Source organism: Kogia breviceps, chromosome 7, assembly GCF_026419965.1.
Source record: "Kogia breviceps isolate mKogBre1 chromosome 7, mKogBre1 haplotype 1, whole genome shotgun sequence".
NCBI classification, from domain to species: domain Eukaryota; kingdom Metazoa; phylum Chordata; class Mammalia; order Artiodactyla; family Physeteridae; genus Kogia; species Kogia breviceps.
The window spans coordinates 8,436,305-8,455,476 of record NC_081316.1 but is presented as its reverse complement, the minus strand read 5'-3'; the positions used below and the strand labels follow the sequence as shown (position 1 = coordinate 8,455,476).

General features: G+C 37.3%; 1 protein-coding gene across 19 annotated transcripts in view; it reads left to right on the top strand.

Moving 5' to 3' along the window:
- PHF21A (PHD finger protein 21A) overlaps positions 1 to 19,172 on the top strand; it is a 191,645-nt gene that overhangs the window by 18,576 nt on the left and 153,897 nt on the right. For 15 of the 19 annotated variants that reach the window (XM_059068419.2, XM_067037188.1, XM_059068420.2 and 12 more), the window contains one exon: positions 13,157 to 13,197. The gene's annotated coding sequence lies outside the window, so the exon portion shown is untranslated. Of the gene's footprint in view, positions 1 to 13,156; positions 13,198 to 14,558; positions 14,671 to 19,172 lie in introns of all 19 variants that reach the window. The other 4 variants (XM_059068414.2, XM_067037180.1, XM_067037182.1 and 1 more) reach the window with 1 other exon arrangement.

Below are 19,172 nucleotides of genomic sequence, written 5' to 3'. Positions count from 1 at the left end.
TGGTAGGGGGTGAGATGGGATCATAGAGGGGGAGGGGGAAGCCTTGTTACTTAACTAACATAAAGGAAATAGGAAGCATTAATTTGTTAGATTGCCCTTTTTAGTCCTATGGGCCTAATTGGAGAAAGAAAATGGAAATGTTGGTGTTGCTCATTCTGAAAGTATTTTGATTTATTAGTAGAGAAAGGGCTAGTAGAATTTCTTTCTTTAGTTTGTAAAATACAAAATATGGTTATGATACCTTGTTATTAGACATTGATTGCTTTCATTTCATTGTTGGTATTTGCACAATAGCAGACCTATTGTGCAAATAGCAACACATTTCAGATTTTTTTGTTGTGATTTTGAACTGTTAACTGAATTGTTTTGGTAAGAAAAGTAAAAATTGGAAATCAGTTGTAGTTACATGTAATGGCTATGTTGGTTTTAAATTTGGTGGCTTCTAAGATCTGTACCAGGCATTTAATCCATTATTCAGTTACACATAGAGAAAAACATTTGAGACAAGAGCTTTAACTTTATAGGATTTAAAAAAAATTCTTTTTATGGAAATTTAAAAACATACACAGAAGTAGAGTGAATAATATTAATAAACCCCATGTACCTGTAACCAAACTTCAACAATTATCAGTATTTTGCCAAACTTTATGGCATGTGAAACGTAACAAGGAAAGTAATTTTATGTTTTTAGAACACATATTACGAGTAGATATGTTGGTATACTCAAAGGAAAAGTATGTGTGCCAGAATGTTAACTCTTCATACACTGTAAATTTAATATTGGTAATCATCTTTTAGGATAATGTTGCTTTCATTTGTTTTTTGACTTATTGAAGATATCTGAGCCACCATCAACTTGATGGGGAACCATGTCTGCTGGAAAGATTTTAGTTTTCTTCTCTATCTTTAGAAACTCAAGATTATTAGTTTTGAATTTACTATTCTTATGAGTTGCATTTAATTTTATGTGCACTTGCCTTTCTGCAATGTTTGTGTGGACCACTGGTAATGATCATTTCTAGAGTATGTCAGGCAATATTTAAGTCAACTTAAAGTTGGAAATCACTAAACCCTGTTCTTTACTTTGTCCTGCATATTCTGTTTCTCTTTTACCCAAATGTATATATTGATTTACTAGGGAATACATATTATAACTTGTGAAAGTTTGTTGAGGAGGGAATTTTGACTGTCTGCTATGTCTGGACCTGGTAACAGTTTTTAGGATGTTAGAACTTAAGTTATTGTTTGTTTCTCTTTGGAGGAGTAGTAAGTTGTGCGTGTGTCTCCAGTTGTGGGTCCTGTTCATTAGTAGTTACTACAAGGTGATGGTAGCCTTATTTCTAAATTTCCTTGCTTTTATTAGTTTAAATTAGACCCGTAGGGGTAATTATTCCACGCTGATACATGAGGAAGCGTACATAGTCATTGGTGGTTGTGCATCTAAACCCCTGTACAGTGCATTGGAAAGATATCTTTTAACATTATGATGCTGTTTGGAATACTTGGTGAAAGGAGTGTACTTATTTAACAGGACTCTTAATAAGCTCCCTCTATACCAAAGATATCTTTTAAAAAATTATACTTACGAAGACTTTGTAGTATTCCCCAGTAGAGTTCATCTAGAGCAGCAAAACCTTTCTAAAATAAAACTTATTCCTTTAACCGGTATTCATTTAAGTGGGTTTCTCTGTACTTGGTTTCCATGGAAATAGCGAATAGCTAACGTTATTTATAAGGTAGAAGTAAAATAGGGTGCCTAATGGGACCCCATGCTGCTCTGATGAAGAGACTTAGGAAAAAAGTCCATGCTCATGGGATTTTTTTTTTTAAACAAGGTTAATGGAAGCCCTGATTTCAGTCTTCTGTAACAGAACATATTTTTGGTTTTAAAGGCTAGCATTAATATCAAGCAAACTTCTTTTCTGGTTTGTATTGCTTTCACTTTCAAGTTTTAGGACCAGTTACTTATCAGCATGATTGAGGCTTTATGCTTCAGACTCATGTTTCTCTGTGGTTTTTGTTTCAAAAGTTAAAATCCCCAGCATATTGTAGCTGTTTCAATTTCTCACTGACATTTCAAAGTACAGATAAAAAGCTAAATGTTCATTAATGATAGCAGTGATGGTAAAGAATCAGTATGTTGGACTACATAGGTTTTTTTTTTTTTTTTTAATGTGAATGTTATGGAACCCTTTAGTTTTCAGGCCTTAAGTCAGGGTTCTTTTTCATTAGTGTTGTAGAGCTAAACCTATGCAGTTAGAGAGAAAATATTCTAATTTTCTGTGGGAGATAGAAATGGAGAAAATCTTAATTTCTCTTTCTTTAAAAAGTGGATTGTTGCCAAAGCCTTTTAATTGAAATAAATGTTAGTTCTTTTAGTCTTTGAATGTGGATTTGGGATAAACCTTGGCTTTTTCCTCACTGCTGCGGTAAGGCCGACTCTTAGTTTTCTAGGCTTACAGCAAAGCCTTGTATTTCTTAAGCCCCTTCATGTGAAAGAATATCATTCCCTTTGTGTTTGTGATTGGTGTGTGTGTACGTGTGTGTGTGTCTCACTAATTTTTTTTATAGCCTGAAAGGCACCTGCTTATTTTTTAGCCTGGCGGGTACAGCAGTGCTATATATATATATATATTTTTTTTTTTTTTAAATAAATTTATTTATTTATTTATGGCTGCGTTGGGTCTTTGTTGCTACGCGCGGGCTTTCTCTAGTTTTTTTAAATTATCATATGGTTTTTTGTTTTGTTTTGTTTTGTTTTGCTTTTTCCATTACGCGGGCCTCTCACTGTTGTGGCCTCTTCTGTTGCGGGGCACAGGCTCTGGATGCGCAGGCTCAGCGGCCGTGGCTCACGGGCCCAGCCGCTCCGCGGCATGTGGGATCCTCCCGGACCGGGGCATGAACCCGCGTCCCCTGCATCGGCAGGCGGACTCTCAACCACTGCGCCACCAGGGAAGCCCCTATCATATGGTTTTTATTCTTCAGTTTGTTAATATGGTGTATCACATTGATTGATTTGCATATATCGAAGGATCCTTGCATCCCTGGGATAAATCCCACTTGATCATGGTGTATGATCCTTTTAATGTGTTGTTGGATTCTGTTTGCTGGTATTTTGTTGAGGATTTTTGCATGTATATTCATCAGTGATATTGGTCTGTAATTTTCTTTTTTTGTAGTATCTTTGTCTGGTTTTGGTATAAGGGTGATGGTGGCCTCATAGAATGAGTTTGGGAGCATTCCTTCCTCTGCAATTTTTTGGAGGAGTTTGAGAAGGATGGGTGTTAGCTCTTCTCTAAATGTTTGATAGAATTCACCTGTGAAGCCATCTGGTCCTGGACTTTTGTTTGTTGGAAGATTTTTAATCACAGTTTCAATTTCATTACTTGTGATTGGTCTGTTCATATTTTCTGTTTCTTCCTGGTTCAGTCTTGGAAGGTTATACCTTTCTAAGAATTTGTCCATTTCTTCCAGGTTGTCCATTTTATGGGCATAGAGTTGCTTGTAGTAGTCTTTTAGGATGTTTTGTATTTCTGCGGTGTCCATTGTAACTTCTCCTTTTTCATTTCTAATTTTATTGATTTGAGTCCTCTCCCTCTTTTTCTTGATGAGTCTGGCTAATGGTTTATCAATTTTGTTTATCTTCTCAAAGAACCAGCTTTTAGTCTTATTGATCTTTGTTATTGTTTTCTTTGTTTCTATTTCATTTATTTCTGCTCTGATCTTTATGATTTCTTTCCTTCTGCCAACTTTGGGTTTTGTTTGTTCTTCTTTCCTTAGCTCCTTTAGGTGTAAGGTTAGATTGTTTACTTGAGATTTTTCTTGTTTCTTGAGGTAGGCTTGTATAGCTATAAACTTCCCTCTTAGAACTGCTTTTGCTGCATCCCATAGGTTTTGGATCATCGTGTTTTCATTGTCATTTGTCTCTAGGTGTTTTTTGATTCCCTCTTTGATTTCTTCAGTGATCTCTTGGTTATTTAGTAACGTATTGTTTAGCCTCCATGTGTTTGGGTTTTTTATGATTTTTCCCTGTAATTCATTTCTAATCTCATAGTGTTGTGGTCAGAAAAGATGCTTGATATGATTTCAGTTTTCTTAAATTTACTGAGGCTTGATTTGTGACCCAAGATGTGATCTATCCTGGAGAATGTTCCATGCACACTTGAGAATAAAGTGTAATCTGCTGTTTTTGGATGGAATGTCCTATAAATATCAATTAAATCTGTCTGGTCTATTGTGTAATTTAAAGCTTGTGTTTCCTTATTAATATTCTGTCTAGATGATCTGTCCATTGGTGTAAGTGAGGTGTTAAAGTCCCCCACTATTATTGTGTTACTGTCGATTTCCTCTTTTATAGCTGTTAGCAGTTGCCTTATGTATTGAGGTGCTCCTGTGTTGGGTGCATATATATTTATAATTGTTATATCTTCTTCTTGGATTGATCCCTTGATCATTATGTAGTGTCCTTCCTTGTCTCTTGTAACATTCTTTATTTTAAAGTCTATTTTATCTGATATGAGTATAGCTACTCTAGCTTTCTTTTGATTTCCATTTGCATGGAATATCTTTTACCATCCCCTCACTTTCAGTCTGTTTGTGTCCCTAGGTCTGAAGTGGGTCTCTTGTAGACAGCATATAGATGGGTCTTGTTTTTGTATCCATTCAGCAAGCCTGTGTCTTTTGGTTGGAGCATTTAATCCATTCACATTTAAGGTAATTATCGATATGTATGTTCCTATGACCATTTTCTTAATTGTTTTGGGTTTGTTTTTGTAGATCCTTTTCTTCTCTTGTTTTTCCCACTTAGAGAAGTTCCTTTAGTATTTGTTGTAGAGCTGGTTTGGTGGTGCTGAATTCTCTTAGCTTTTTCTTGTCTGTAAAGCTTTTGATTTCTCCATCGAATCGGAATGAGATCTTTGCCAGGTAGAGTAATCTTGGTTGTAGGTTCTTCCCTTTCATCACTTTAACTATATCATGCCACTCCCTTCTGGCTTGTAGAGTTTCTGCTGAGAAATCAGCTGTTAACCTTATGGGAGTTCGCTTGTGTGTTGTTTTTCGTTTTTCCCTTGCTGCTTTCAATAATTTTTCTTTGTCTTTAACTTTTGCCATTTTGATTATTATGTGTCTTGGCGTGTTTCTCCTTGGGTTTATCCTGTATGGGACTCACTGCGCTTCCTGGACTTGGGTGGCCATTTCCTTTCCCTTGTTAGGGCAGTTTTTGACTATTATCTCTTCAAATATTTTCTCTGGTCCTTTCTCTCTCTCTTCTCCTTCTGGGACCCCTATAAGGTGAATGTTGCTGCATTTGATGTTGTCCCAGAGGTCTCTTAGGCTGTCTTCATTTCTTTTCATTCTTTTTTCTTTATTCCGTTCCACAGGAGTGAATTCCACCATTCTGTCTTCCAGCTCACTTGTCCATTCTTCTGCCTCAGTTATTGTGCTATTGATTCCTTCTAGTGTAGTTTTCTTTTCAGTTATTGTATTGTTCATCTCTGTTTGTTCTTTAATTCTTCTAGGTCTCTGTTAAACATTTCTTGCATCTTCTCTATCCTTGCCTCCATTGTTTTTCCGAGGTCCTGGATCATGTTCACTATCATTATTCTGAATTCTTTTTCTGGAAGGTTGCCTATCTCCACTTCATTTAGTTGTTTTTCCAGGGTTTTATCTTGTTCCTTAATCTGGTACATAGCCCTCTGCCTTTTCATCTTGTCTATCTTTCTGTGAATGTGGTTTTTGTTCCACAGGCTCCAGGACTGTAGCTCTTCTTGCTTCTGCTCTCTGCCCTCTGGTCAGTTGTGGCGAGCAGGGGCTACTCTTTGTTGTGGTGCGCGAGCTTCTCATTGCAGTGGCTCTTCTTTGTTGCGGGGTATAGACTCTAGGCACCTGGGCTTCAGTAGTTGTGGCTCGCGGGCTCAGTAGTTGTGGCTCGTGGGCTCTAAAATGCAGGCTCAGTAGTTGTGGTGCACGGGCTTAGTTGATCCACAGCATGTGGAATCTTCCTGGACCAGGGCTCAAGCCCATGTCCCCTGCATTGGCAGGTGGATTCTTAACCACTGCACCACCAGGGAAGTCCCAGCAGTGTTATATTGAGAAGTGAGACAGTATGGAACACAGTAAGGTGCTATAATTTTTATTTAGTTCATTTTGGTCATCCTTGGCAGCTTGTGATTGTTATCCATTTGTCTGGAAGTGCTTTGTGATTATTCCTGGCTATCAGTGCAGCAGGAGTTTTCTTCTATGTTTTAAAGGCAAGGATTGTAGTGTACTTAGGGCTCCATCAGGGGAGGAGTTTTTGTTTTGTTGTGGGCTGTGTGTGTGTGTGTGTGTGTGTGTGTGTGTGTTTCTTTGGACAAACTTCTGCTGCAGTTGGGTTTTCTGTGCTCTAGTTTAAAAATTTTTAGTTGTTTTAATCCTGTTGAATTTTTGTGTGAGATATTTTATCTCCAGCAGTTCACTATTTTTTTTCTGTGCATATTGGTGCTATTTTAAAAAATTTCCTTTATGTGGTAATTGTTCTTTTAGGTTAGCTTTTTCTCATATATTTTTAGAATTAGGTGTTTACCAATGACCTTCCTTAGTTACTTTTACTCGAATTATATTTGTGCTTTGGAGACATAGGAATTGGGGTCTATTATCCCATCTCTGAGAAAACAAGTCCCAGTAGTTGCAGTTAGTGCAACAGAAAGGGTTTTCACAGATGCACTGCTGGACGTTGATCCTCCTCCTCGGTGCCTGTGGTTTACACCCGGAACTCCCATTAGTGTTAATAGGAGGCACTTGCGTAAATCCCTATACACCAAGATAAATCCAAACTCTTTTGTAATGCTGTATAGATACCTCAGTTGTTTTTTTTGTTGATGGTAAGAGTTTTGGTCCTGAGGTCAACTGATTATTAAGATAAGAGTTTGAGTTGTCTTGGAATATGGGGTGATTTAACTAAGTCTGACCTGTAATTAAGAAGGTTATGTTATGATGATTAGACTCAGAAAACATTTGTACCTTTGTGAACTGTAGAAGCTTGTGAATACGAATTTTTGTACTTTATAACATGATGAAGCAAGATTTCTTCTTTCCATTTATTTTTCTTAATACTTATCCACTACAAAATAAATGATTTTACAAGTTTTTGTACATATTGTAAGAACTTAGTAAAAATTATTTTTTTTAATTTTTAAGCCTTTCCACAATTACTCTCTAGCATTTTAAGTCAGCTAATGCTGCTCACATTTTTCAAGCATATAATCTGCACTGTCTTAGAGCCTGGACATTGCAGTCCCTGGTGAAGGATTAGATAATCACTGTTTACTATGCTTATGTGAATTTTTGGATTTTTGTTACTTTATTTGTGTATAGTCTAATGGAAGGATTCCTAGATTGAGAGCAGTAAATCTGGGTTTTAGACTGGGCTTTGCCTCTTATAATCTTTATAGCTTGTGGCTAGACATCTAGACTTTTTGGACCACTGTTCTTGAAATAAGGTATGTATCTGGCACTCTGGGGTGTCCATTCTAGCTTTAGGCTATTTGAAGGCCCACTTTCCCAGGTACCAAAGGAAATAGAGGACTGTAAGGCAATGGTTCCTAATCCTGGCTATCCATCAGAATCTTCGGAGGGAAATTTAAATAAAATATAGATACCTGGGCTCCAAATCAGACATAAAGAATTCAGAATCTTTAAGGGTAGGGCATGTGAATCTATATATTTTTTGAAATTTTAGAGTTATCCTGATTCTGAGTTTGAGAACTACTGGTGCAAGACATTATTTCTGTTCTACTTGTGTGTGTGTGTCTAGTTAGGGAAATATGACAGGTAAGTAACAGTGTGAGACAGTATGTGGTTAAATTCTGAGATGAATGAGAGAGATGATAAACAGTTTGAGAATTCAAAGAAGGGAGAACTGGGAGTTGGGAAGGTCTCAATTAATCAGTGAGTCTTTATCTGGACCCTAATGACTGGGTGGGATTTGGATAGGCAGAGAAAAGGTAAAAAAGGGTATTCTTGGTATAAGAAAGAGCATCCCCCAAGTGAAAGTTTGGGGAGGGGAACAATTCTGATGAATGTTTTAGTCCTTTAATATTCTACTCTTGCAACTGCTATAGATTTCCTAAACATTTGAGGGAGTGAGCTGTGAAGATATTTGATGGGAGAGAGTGTTCCAGAAGAGCCCTGTGAAGGGAACTTGTTTGGAGTTTCAGAAGCACAAAACAGAGGCCAGCGGCTGGAGCAGGTTGAGCAGTGGGGAGAGGGAAGGAGATGAGGTCTGAGAGTAACAGAGGCCCAGGTCACTTAGAGCCTGCGGGCCATTGTAAAAGACTTCTGCTTTTTCTCCGAGTATCAGGGGGGAAGCCACTGGAGGATTTTGAGCAGAGGAGTAACTAGCTCTGTCTTGGATTTTAAAAAGGTCACCGTGGCTACTGAGAGAATAGACTTTGGGGGACTAAGATGGTAGTGGGGAGGCCAATTAGGAGGCTGTTGCAGTAACGCAGGCGAAAGGTGATGGTGACTTGGACCGAGGAAGTGGTAGTATATTTGAGACAAGCGGTCAAAGTCCATGTATTTTGAAGGCAGAGGCAAGATGGTCAGTTACCGGATTGGATGTAGGGTGTGGGAAAGAGAGGAGTCAATGATGACTTTAAGGGTTGGGCCTGAAGGGATAGAGTTGCCACTGGTTGAAATGGGGATGACTCTGGGGAGGGGACTGGGGGACAGGCGGTCAAGAGTTTAGTTTTGGGCTTGTTGAGCTGGAGGAGCCAGTCTGACAGGTGTTGGATGGGCAGTTTGATATATGAGTTTGGAAATCGGGAAGGGTCTGGGCTAGGTACAAATTTGGGAGTCACCAGTACAGATCCTTTTATAGCTATGAGGCTAGATGAGGTTACCTAATGGGAAGAGTTCCAAGAACCGAGCCTTGGGGCAGTGCAACATTTTGAGGTCTTGAGAGATGAGAAAGAACTAGCGAAGGAAACCCAGAAGAGTGGCTAGAGAGATTAGGAAAAAAATTGAGGGTGAGTGGTGTCCTGGGAGTCAAGAGAAGAAAGGATTTCAAGAAGGAAGAGTGGTCAACTGGGTGAAATAATACTGTTCGAACAGATTGGGTTTAGCAACAGGGAGGTCACGGGTGATCTTATCAAGATTGAAGGAGGCAAGAGCCCTAATGGAGTGGGTGCAGTAGAGAATGAGAGGAGAGGAGCTAGGGACCGTGACTTTGGTTAACTGTTTCAGGGAGTTTTGCTATAAATGGGAGTGTAGATATGGGACAATAACTAGAGAAGTATATGGAGTCATGGGAGGCTTTTTTTTTTAGACAAAGGAAACAAAATGATCCAGTAATGAGGGAAAAATTGATGCTTCTTGAGAGTGAGGGGAGAAGTGCTAGAGTGATGCCCATGAGAGGGTGAGGTTGAGAGGGATGGGGGGCAAGAGGGGTGATCATGATACTGAGGCCTAAAGGACTAAATCTCATTTAGCAGGATTCTGCTTTTTCTTCTGAGCATTTTTTGCATTTAAATTTATTTCAAACTTACTATATTCTGTTAGAATTAGGGAAGGCAGATAAAAAGCAGTCAAACTTACTGTATACAAAATTAGTGTATCAACTTGGTGTAGTAGAAGAGATCGGATCTTCTGCGTACGGTGACATTTTAAAGTGTCTTTGAATGACAATTATCTGTGCTATTCTAGTCCCTTATCAAAATTTATGATTGAGCACAGATTATAAACTTAATTGTTCAAAATCTGTAATGGGGTGGATTTTAGCCTAATTTAAAACATGATCTAGTGTTGAACTTTTTCTCTGCAAAATTTGTTTATTGTTTAATGTATAGTCTTCATACACAAAGGTTTTAGATGTTTTACAAAAGGTACTTACAAAGTAGTTATTAATCACCTTTGATTTATTGATGATATTTTAAATTTTACAACCACATCAGAAATCTGAATGATTCATTTCTTTATCAGCTCTAATTAAAGCAGCTACTTGTGAAGTTCTGGAGAGGAGGTGAACAATCTTCGGTTGCAAAAAATCACATGAAGTTATGTTAGCAAGACGGTATTCATCTCTAAAAGCAAAAATAATTTCATTTACTCCAATTTATGTGTTTTGAATGTATTTTTCAAGAACAAGTCTATATTTAAAAAATTTAAGCAAATAAGGCAAAAATTTTGAACTACCTTAGCTACAAGTGTGAAATGTGAGAAACAAATTAAGTGGACTTTGAATCAGCTTAACATGAGGAAATCAAACTTGTATTTCAGTCATATATTTTGCATATGGATAGTGTAAAAATTGCAAATTTATATGTAAATCTTTTTAGCTGCTAGCTCATTTTTATTAAATTACAGAAATACAATCTTTTCTTTTTTTTTAAAATCAGTATCCTAACGGTAGTCAATAATCAGTCTTTAGAAGGAACACTTTGGTAGTTCTGATGCACAGTGTTTAAGAATCACCAGTCTAAAAATAATTTACTCTTTTTTGGGTATCTGAACCTCTGCGAATCTTATTTAAGTTGTGGATCCTCTTCCCAGAATTCTCATACATTCAAAATTTAGCATATAGTATCATGGAGTTGGCAAACCCCTCTGAAGCCTATTCACGGGGATCCCTGAGGCATAAAGGATCTCAGGTTTTAAAACCTGCCCTAGATATCTTACTTATGTGATTTTTCTTTAAAACTTTATATGAAGATTTTCCCAAAAATATGTAGTCAGTATTTATTATAGTTTATTTCTTAGGAGGGTAACTGCTACAGCTGTTTAAGAGGAAGTGAGGTCTAGTGGAAAGGCTAGTTGAGTCAGAGGAATCTCAGGGTCTGTAGACTTCTCTCCAGCTTTACTACCAGCTAGCTGTGTAACCTTCCGGGAGGTCAGTTAACCTCTCAGGCTTTGATTTCCAATGTGATTTCTGCAGTCCCTGCAAGCAATTTTATGAGTAGTTTCATGATATCATGGTAAAACTCCTTGTAATTAGGGATTGACTCTGCTGTTTAGTTTTGGAGAAAATGCCCCAGAGATAAGGTGTATCCATTGTCCCTTTTTCCTGAATATGATTTTCAGAAGAGTTTATTTGACTATACTTTCTCAAATGCCATATGAGTAAAAGTTAAAATCCCAACCCCATCCTGATCATTTTGGGTTTCAACATATTTTATATATTCTGGGTATAAGCCATTGTTATTATATGTATTGCAGTTTTAATCTCCAGTTCTGTGGATTGCTTTTTCATTCTCGTAAGACTTTTTTGGTGGTTTTTTTTTGGGTGAACAGAAGTTCTTAATTTTAATTTGATCCAATTTATCTGTCTTTTCCTTTTCATTATATTTTAAAATGACAGTATTTTACTTCCTAATCAACTGTTTTTATCCAGAGTCATTCATTTAACAAATAATGCTGTGGGAGATCGATGCATAATTATCCACAGCATGAAAGAGCTAATAAGAAATGCCTAATAGGGAAAATAAGCCTGCAACAGAGAGTTAAGAGTCCACTCAGTGAATTCATGCATTTAACAAATATTTACTGAGCATTTACTTCATGTTTTTGTTTTTTTGTCTGTTTGTTTCGGCTGCACCCTGTGGCTTGTGGGATCTTAGTTCCCCGACCAGGGATCAGGGATCGAACCTGTGCTTCCTGCAGTGGAAGCATGGAGTCCTAACCATTAGACCACCAGGGAATTCCCAAGAACCCACTTTTTAATAACCACATCATTCTACAGATTTTTGCATCATTTTTCTTTTGGTTGGGAGTCATTCTAATCTTGGTGATTAAAATTGCCATTTATACGGACTTTAGAACTTTAAAAAGTGCTACTGCTAAAAGAAAGGCAGGATAAAATAGCAAATTGAATTTCTTTTGGAAATGAATGTTAACTGCATGAATCGGGGCCCTTTAAAATTATTTTACTGTATGTTTGGTATGACTGTACATGATTAAATAAAAATTTATAATTTGGATGACATGAAGATTTTTTGAAATATCCCTTAAGGAAATGAGAATTTACATTACACTATTGGAGTAACATAAGTCAACAAATGTACTGTGTTTAAAGCATAAGGATGATTCAGGTTTGGAACATGGTATGTGGCGTTTAAATAATTTAATACTAAAATACTAAGGGAAAAGTTTTAAGTTTTGCTTCCTAAATTTTTTTTTAACTAAAAAAAGTTTGGGGCAAGGAAGAGTTAGAAATAAATAAACAATATAACCTGACATGACTTTTCTGACCTTGTAATTAACTTAATGGAGTATAGTTAATCTTAAAAAAACAACAACACACAATTGATAAAAGCATCACTGAGCATTGGATTGAGATCCCAAAACCTTGATTTTCTTTCTGGCTCAATCGCTGATTAACTATGTGGCATAGGGAAAGTCACTTTTGTGTTATGTGGTTTACAGTTTCAGGTGGTGAGACTTTAAGATTGTGAATGAAAAGTTAAATTATGACTATACATGTAAAATGCTATGAATTTTAAGCCTTATATAAAACAAATCCATCTCAAGATTAATTGAAAAAAAGGCCGGGCTTCCCTGGTGGCACAGTGGTTGAGAGCCCGCCTGCTGATGGAGGGGACACAGGTTCGTGCCCCAGTCCGGGAAGATCCCACATGCAGCGGAGCGGCTGGGCCTGTGGGCCATGGCCGCTGAGCCTGCGCGTCCAGAGCCTGCGCTCCTCAACGGGAGAGGCCACAACAGTGGGAGGCCCGTGTACCGCAAAAAAAAAAAAAAAAAAAAAAAAAAAAGGTCTTTTAAGTAGAGCAAACTAAGGGCCAGTGATGTTAGCCTAATTTGTAACATAAAGCAGCAAACAGTGAAAGTTTATTTGTTGGGGATGAGGGTTGTATTTCTGTGTTATTTAGATGAGGTGCATTTCATTTCTGTGTCTCCTAGGAAAGGGAAACCATTAGCTACTTACTTTTCCTTGTCTTGAAAAAGCTGCGGAAAAGTGAAAAATCTGAAAAATTAGAGATCTAACTGCCCTTGAATTCTTTCCTTGCTGTAAAAACTACCTATCTCTTTTTTTTTCTTTTGGTTTTAAAGCTTTGGACATTTTTGTGTGTGTGGTTTTTTTTGTTGTTGCTGTTAAAATCAGCTTTTGATGACATGTCATAAATCTGTGTTTGTAGTCTAATTCCATTTTCCCCTTCTTCTGTTGTAGGGAGCAAGAGAGCTGAAGGAGAGCCAGTTTCCCCAAAATTGGTAAGTACTTTTTTCAGGCATACATAGTGTGCCTGATGCTAGTTGGATAATAATTCAAATGTTCAGTGAAATTTTCTTTTTTTTTTTTTTTTTTTTGCAAAAAAGCTCTCTCCCAGAAATGAGAACGAGGCTTTACTGTTTGTACTGAGTGAAAGTGAATTTTTGTCTAATTTCACATAGCCATATCTCAAATGCATTTGTGTTTCTAATAATACTGCTAGGCTTGCATGTTCCTGCATTCAGTAACCTCTTAAAATGTAACGGTCCCCTTTGTGAAAAATGTCCTTAATGCAGTGGTTAGCGCTAAAAATTAAAAAATCAGGAAATTCAAACGTTGAGGTTCCCATTGTGTTTTGTATTACTTAATGTGCGTTAAATTTGATGACCTTAGTATATGTGCAGAATGGCTAGGTTAATGTAACTATGGGAACCTTGACTTTGAAATTTGGGACTCTTAAGCATGTATATTATTAAATTTAATGTTGAGTTGGCTTCATGTCTGATATTGCATTTTCAGTGTGTGTTGTTTTGTATAATTCTTGAAGAGGAAAAAAAAAACCAGAGAAATGTAGCAGTGTGGGGCATAGAGGCAAACACATTTTTTTCCTAGTATCAACTTTATTGTCTACTTTAACAGCTTATAAATCATCACACTTAATCATTTCTTTGAACGTCTAATTCAGATTACACAGGGCAGTCCAGTGTCTAAAGACCAAACAAATATTAATCTTATTTGGAGAGCATGTATTATGATTAAAAAATTAAATTCAAACAAGACAACTGGAATAGGGTAGTCCCCTAATGCAAGGCTACTCTTTTTTTTGGTTTTAATTCTCTCTCATAGTAATTTATTTAGTGGGTGGAGTAGATATTTGGTTAAAGCTTCTTTTCATAATTATAGTCCTTGAGGTATCTCTTAACCTTTTGGGGATTGGGCTTTGAACATGAAAGGGAGGCATGTGAACCAGTTAATCTTACATTTTACTACCATTTTATTCTATTTGCCTTTCTCTCATGGAACCACTTAAAATAATCAAGACCCTATAGCCCTTTAGTCTGAGATGCAATGGAATCATAGATTCTTAAAGAAGAGATGTTAAGGGCCTTCTCTTTCAGCCTTCTACCAGGTGTGGCAATTTCTTCTCTTATGTCCCTGGCATATTGTTATTTGGTTACATACTGAACACTACATTTAAAAAAAAATGTAGCTCATATTTTCTGTAATGTATTCCGAGGAACTCTAGTTCCACAGAAATTAATAAATATTATTGGGGTGGGGCGGGGGTGGGGAAAATGTTCTGTGGTCAAATAATTTGGAAAATGCTGCTTTAAACAAAGTTAAACAGGTTTCTTTACTGCAGGACTTCTCAGAACCTTTAATATGCTAATGTGCATTGTGAATCTCCAAGAGGGGGATATGATATGCAGCATTCTTGAATACTTCTATTGACAGGGAGCCCACTACCTCATAAGGTAACCCATTCCTTTTTTGTACAGCTCTCTAATCCTTAGCTCTTCCTTACACTGACCTCTCTCACTCCTCTTAAGTACTTATTGGTTATACTAAAACCACCACACCCTCTTATGTTATCCTTTGTGGAGTCATTATATATATGATTCTGGCCAGGCTTGTCTGGATTATTTTTTATCATTAAATAGCATTCTGGTGAATGTGGCAACCATTTCTAAAATCTCGACCTCCTTGTCACTATGCTCCTATACTACTTTTCAGGCTCCTTCATTTTGAATTTCTGTGAGTTTTAAAATATACTTCATCTTTATTGTTGTTGGGTATGGTTGGGAAGATTTTAGTACACGTGCTTGATTTCTGTAAAGAAAGGTGAGAACTGGAAGAGCGTATGTGTGCCTACCAGGCCTGGGCCCAGGAAGCTGAGGTAGAACCTGTATGTTAGAGTGAACACTGGTGGTAAGGAGAGGGGCAGGACACTGCAGCAGACCTGTGTAGGAGAGGGTGCTGTGGGGAAACCCTGACTCGGCCAAAAATACCACACCCTTGTGTTGGAATGGTATGACCTGCATAGGTGTTCCTTTTCTTTAGTGAGGACCTGGCCCCGTTGCCCCCAAAAAAACCAGAGAAAAGAAAGATAACGTTTTTTATACTCAAAGACATCCATACATTCAGATACCATAAACCTAATTGTGTGTGTGTGTATGTGTGTATATAAATTTATTTTAGTGGTTAGGAAACATCAGTCTTACCAGCTGAGGTGACTTTTGTCAACACCTGTTATACCAGGATTTGAGCATAGTAACCTTGCCAGATTCAGAGGGTGACCTCTAAAGTCAAGCTCTTTGTGCAGCAGCCTTTTCTGTTGATCTGTGGAGTGTCCCCAGAGAGATATCACCGTGAAAATAAGAAAAACGTTACATTGTTTTTTAATGTCATTTTTATTGATTCAGATTAGTAATTGTTAGTTTTCAATAAGAGCTATTAAAATATTGTTTTTAGGGCTTCCCTGGTGGCGCAGTGGTTGAGAGTCCGCCTGCCGATGCAGGGGACATGGGTTCGTGCCCCAGTCCGGGAAGATCCCACATGCTGCGGAGCGGCTAGGCCTGTGAGCCATGGCTGCTGAGCCTGTGCATCCGGAGCCTGTGCTCCACAACGGGAGAGGCCACAACAGTGAGAGGCCCGCGTACCGCAAAAAAAAAAAAAAAAAAAGTTTTTATTTTTGGCATTTGTGATCATTTTTAGCACTAGTTAAAAGTTAAAGATATATTTTATCTCCTAGCACATTAGATACATATTAAGCAGTAAGTATTTAGTACAAACTGAAACCTGATGTTTTAGTATTAGTCATCTGTCAAGTAAGGATACATAGATCTGTTTAGGCTTTCTACTTTTTCATATGTAAAAAAATTAATTAAACCTACTCTCAACACAATTTTGAGAGTATAGATCAAAAGTGGGGTCTTTCACCAAGTAGATATATGGTATAGAGAACACTGAGCTGTTCATTTTTAAGGAATTCAGTCTGGGGGTACAATGTATTACAGACTTATTGTTAAAGAAACTTGGTTGGGGACTTCCCTGGTGGTCCAGTGGTAAAGAATCTGCCTTCCAGTGCAGGGGACGCGGGTTGGATCCCTGGTTGGGAAACTAAAGATCCCATATGCTGTGGGGCAGCTAAGCCCGTGCGCTGCAACTACTGAGCTCGCGTGCCTCAATGAGAGAGCCTGCATGCCGAAAACTACAGCACCCATGTGCTCTGGAGCCTGCGCACCACAACTAGAGAGAAGCCCACGTGCCGCAGTGAAAGATCCCACATGACTGAACAAAAATCCTGCATGCTGCAACTAAGACCGGACTCAGAGAAAGAGAGAGAGAGGGAGGGAGAGAGGGAGGGAGGGAAGGAGGGAGGAAGGAAGAATTTTAAAAAACAGAAACTTGGTTGGTGAGTTGTTTAGATTGGAAAAAGCTTTATATTAATTCAGGAACAGAGCAGTGATTTTTGGTAATAAATTCAGAGTTAGAGCATTACTACATTATTAGAATCATAATGAAAGACCTAGAGGTCACATATCTCCAAGCAGAACTGTAACCAGATAAAATAGTTAGAAGCCCCTTTCTTAGAGAATTTGAAAATAAGAAAGCCTACAGTCTTTCCAGCAATATGCTGTGTTGAGAAGTTGATATAAAAGTTTGTGTATGAATAAGAGTTAAGTATGTTACGAATAGCATAGAATTTTACAGTTAACAAAGGGCTTTTCATATAACTTCACCTAATTTAAACCTCATAGCACTTTCATGAAATAGGTGATACTGTTTCCATTTTCCTGATTTATAAGCAAAGAAACCTAAAGCTGAGAGTGGTTGCACAGTAAGTAAGTGGAATCAGGTTGTTTTTGGTTTTTTTTTGAGACAGTGAATGTTCTTTCTAGACATTACATCTGCCTTTTTTTTTAGTGGGATTTGATTATTTTGTTTGTTAGGTTTGTGGAGTTTTTATTTATGTTTTTGGGTTTTTGTTATTTGAAGCTGGGAGGTCATTAGGTTTCCCAGTCGTTTGACATGTACAGTTTTCAATATAATGAGTGCTGGTATTTTGTGTTAGGCACTTGTCTTCTCTGGTGATAGTATTTAGAGCTGATGGGTGGTGAAAGGCATTGTACCTCAATAAACTGTTTTAGGAGTCTGTTCATATTTATGTTGCAACAACTGATATTTATAACTTACTAGAATTGGTCGAAATATGTTAAATCATCCTTTTATAAATTTAGCAAATAATACCTTCTTTATAATGCTATAAACTGCCTCCAAATGGTCATCACATGGTGGCTGCATGAGTTTTCTAAGCCCCCCAAATATTTTTTAAAAGGATTCAACATGTGCTTGCCTTGTTTTTGTAGGCTATGAATATATATGTATACAACTTGTTCCTTTAGGCAGAAACCAGTCTCTTAAAATTGCTATTCAGAAAGAGACTTTTATGAAGAAGAAAGATAACAAATGAATCTTCTAATCCTTCATAAGTTTTTAAATAATAAGTCACTACCTTTTTTAACCCTTTAGTTTTATCTTGAAATAAAATGAGTAATTGGCATTTAGAGTCCTTGCCAAATAAAATTTTGTGCCTTTGTGTGTCTCTAATAAGTAGACAACAATCTGATGAAGGAAGTAAAAGCTGTCACCTCCTCAATAACTTGAGTTGCAGGCTTCGTATCCTGTGAGGCACTCTTTGACATTTAGAGACTCCCGGTTAAACCCTGGTTTTACTTATTCTTTTCCTGAACATTTTGCTTCATCAGTATAAAATTTTCTGATGTTTTATCTAGCAATTCTAAGTTAATTTTTTGTTATTTAAAAATAAGTACATATTTTCCATGGAAAAATTTAAAAATATTGATACTCTGAAAAGAAGAAAGTAAATAACCGAGTGCCACTGCTCAGAGATAACTAATCGCAAATATGAAAGTGCCACCTGACCTCAACTCTAGACAGCTCAGAGTATTACTGTTTTTACACATCTTTGTCAGTTTGATTGACAAAAATGTGTCTTCTTAAATTTACATTTCTGACTCTCTTGAAGATAGATGTTTTTCATGTTGGTCATTCTTATTTCTTCTTCTGTGAGTTGCTTTTTCATAATTAAAAAAATTAATTTGTAAGCACTCTGTAACTGTACGAATTATGTTAACCCTTTTTTGTGTATATTGTTAAGTTCTCCATGTTTTTAACCTGCTGTTTGTTTCCAGAGTTTATGAGTTGAGTTCAACTTTGATATTATATGTTGCTACCAGTAAAATAAAATGTACCTTTCTGTTGTTGAAAATACCCTTCAAGGTGATTCTTAATTTGACAAAAATTATAAAGAATCAATTTTGGACACATTTTCTGATAGCCTTAAAACTAATTTAAGTACTGTTTTCAGGAAGAACTCTAATGCATACATAAGTCAGGAATTTGAGTAGGGAGATGAATATTTAAAATTACAGTGACTGTATAGTTTTAACATTTGCTTTAGTGTATAGAATAAACTTACATGACAACAAAAGCCTTGGTCTAGGGCTTCACTGGTGGCGCAGTGGTTGAGAGCCCGCCTGCCGATTCAGTGGACGCGGGTTCGTGCCCCCGTCCGGGAAGATCCCACGTGCCGCGGAGCGGCTGGGCCCGTGAGCCGTGGCCGCTGAGCCTGCGCGTCAGGAGCCTGTGCTCCGCAACGGGAGAGGCCACAACAGTGAGAGGCCCGCGTACCGCAAAAAGGAAGAAAAAAAAAAAAAAGCCTTGGTCTAAATTAGTAACTTAATGATTCTGATACTTATGTAGTTCCAAAGATTTTTTAAAGTAATAAATAACTGAAAAGCCTGGGTTTGTTCATCAAAATCACACTTTCCAAATTATCTCCCCTAAACATACTACATCTGTGAAAATTTTTGGTTGACAATATCATTGTACAATAATAATGTGGAGGCTTTTCTAGCCTCCACAAATATAAGTTTGAAGGAATTTTACACTT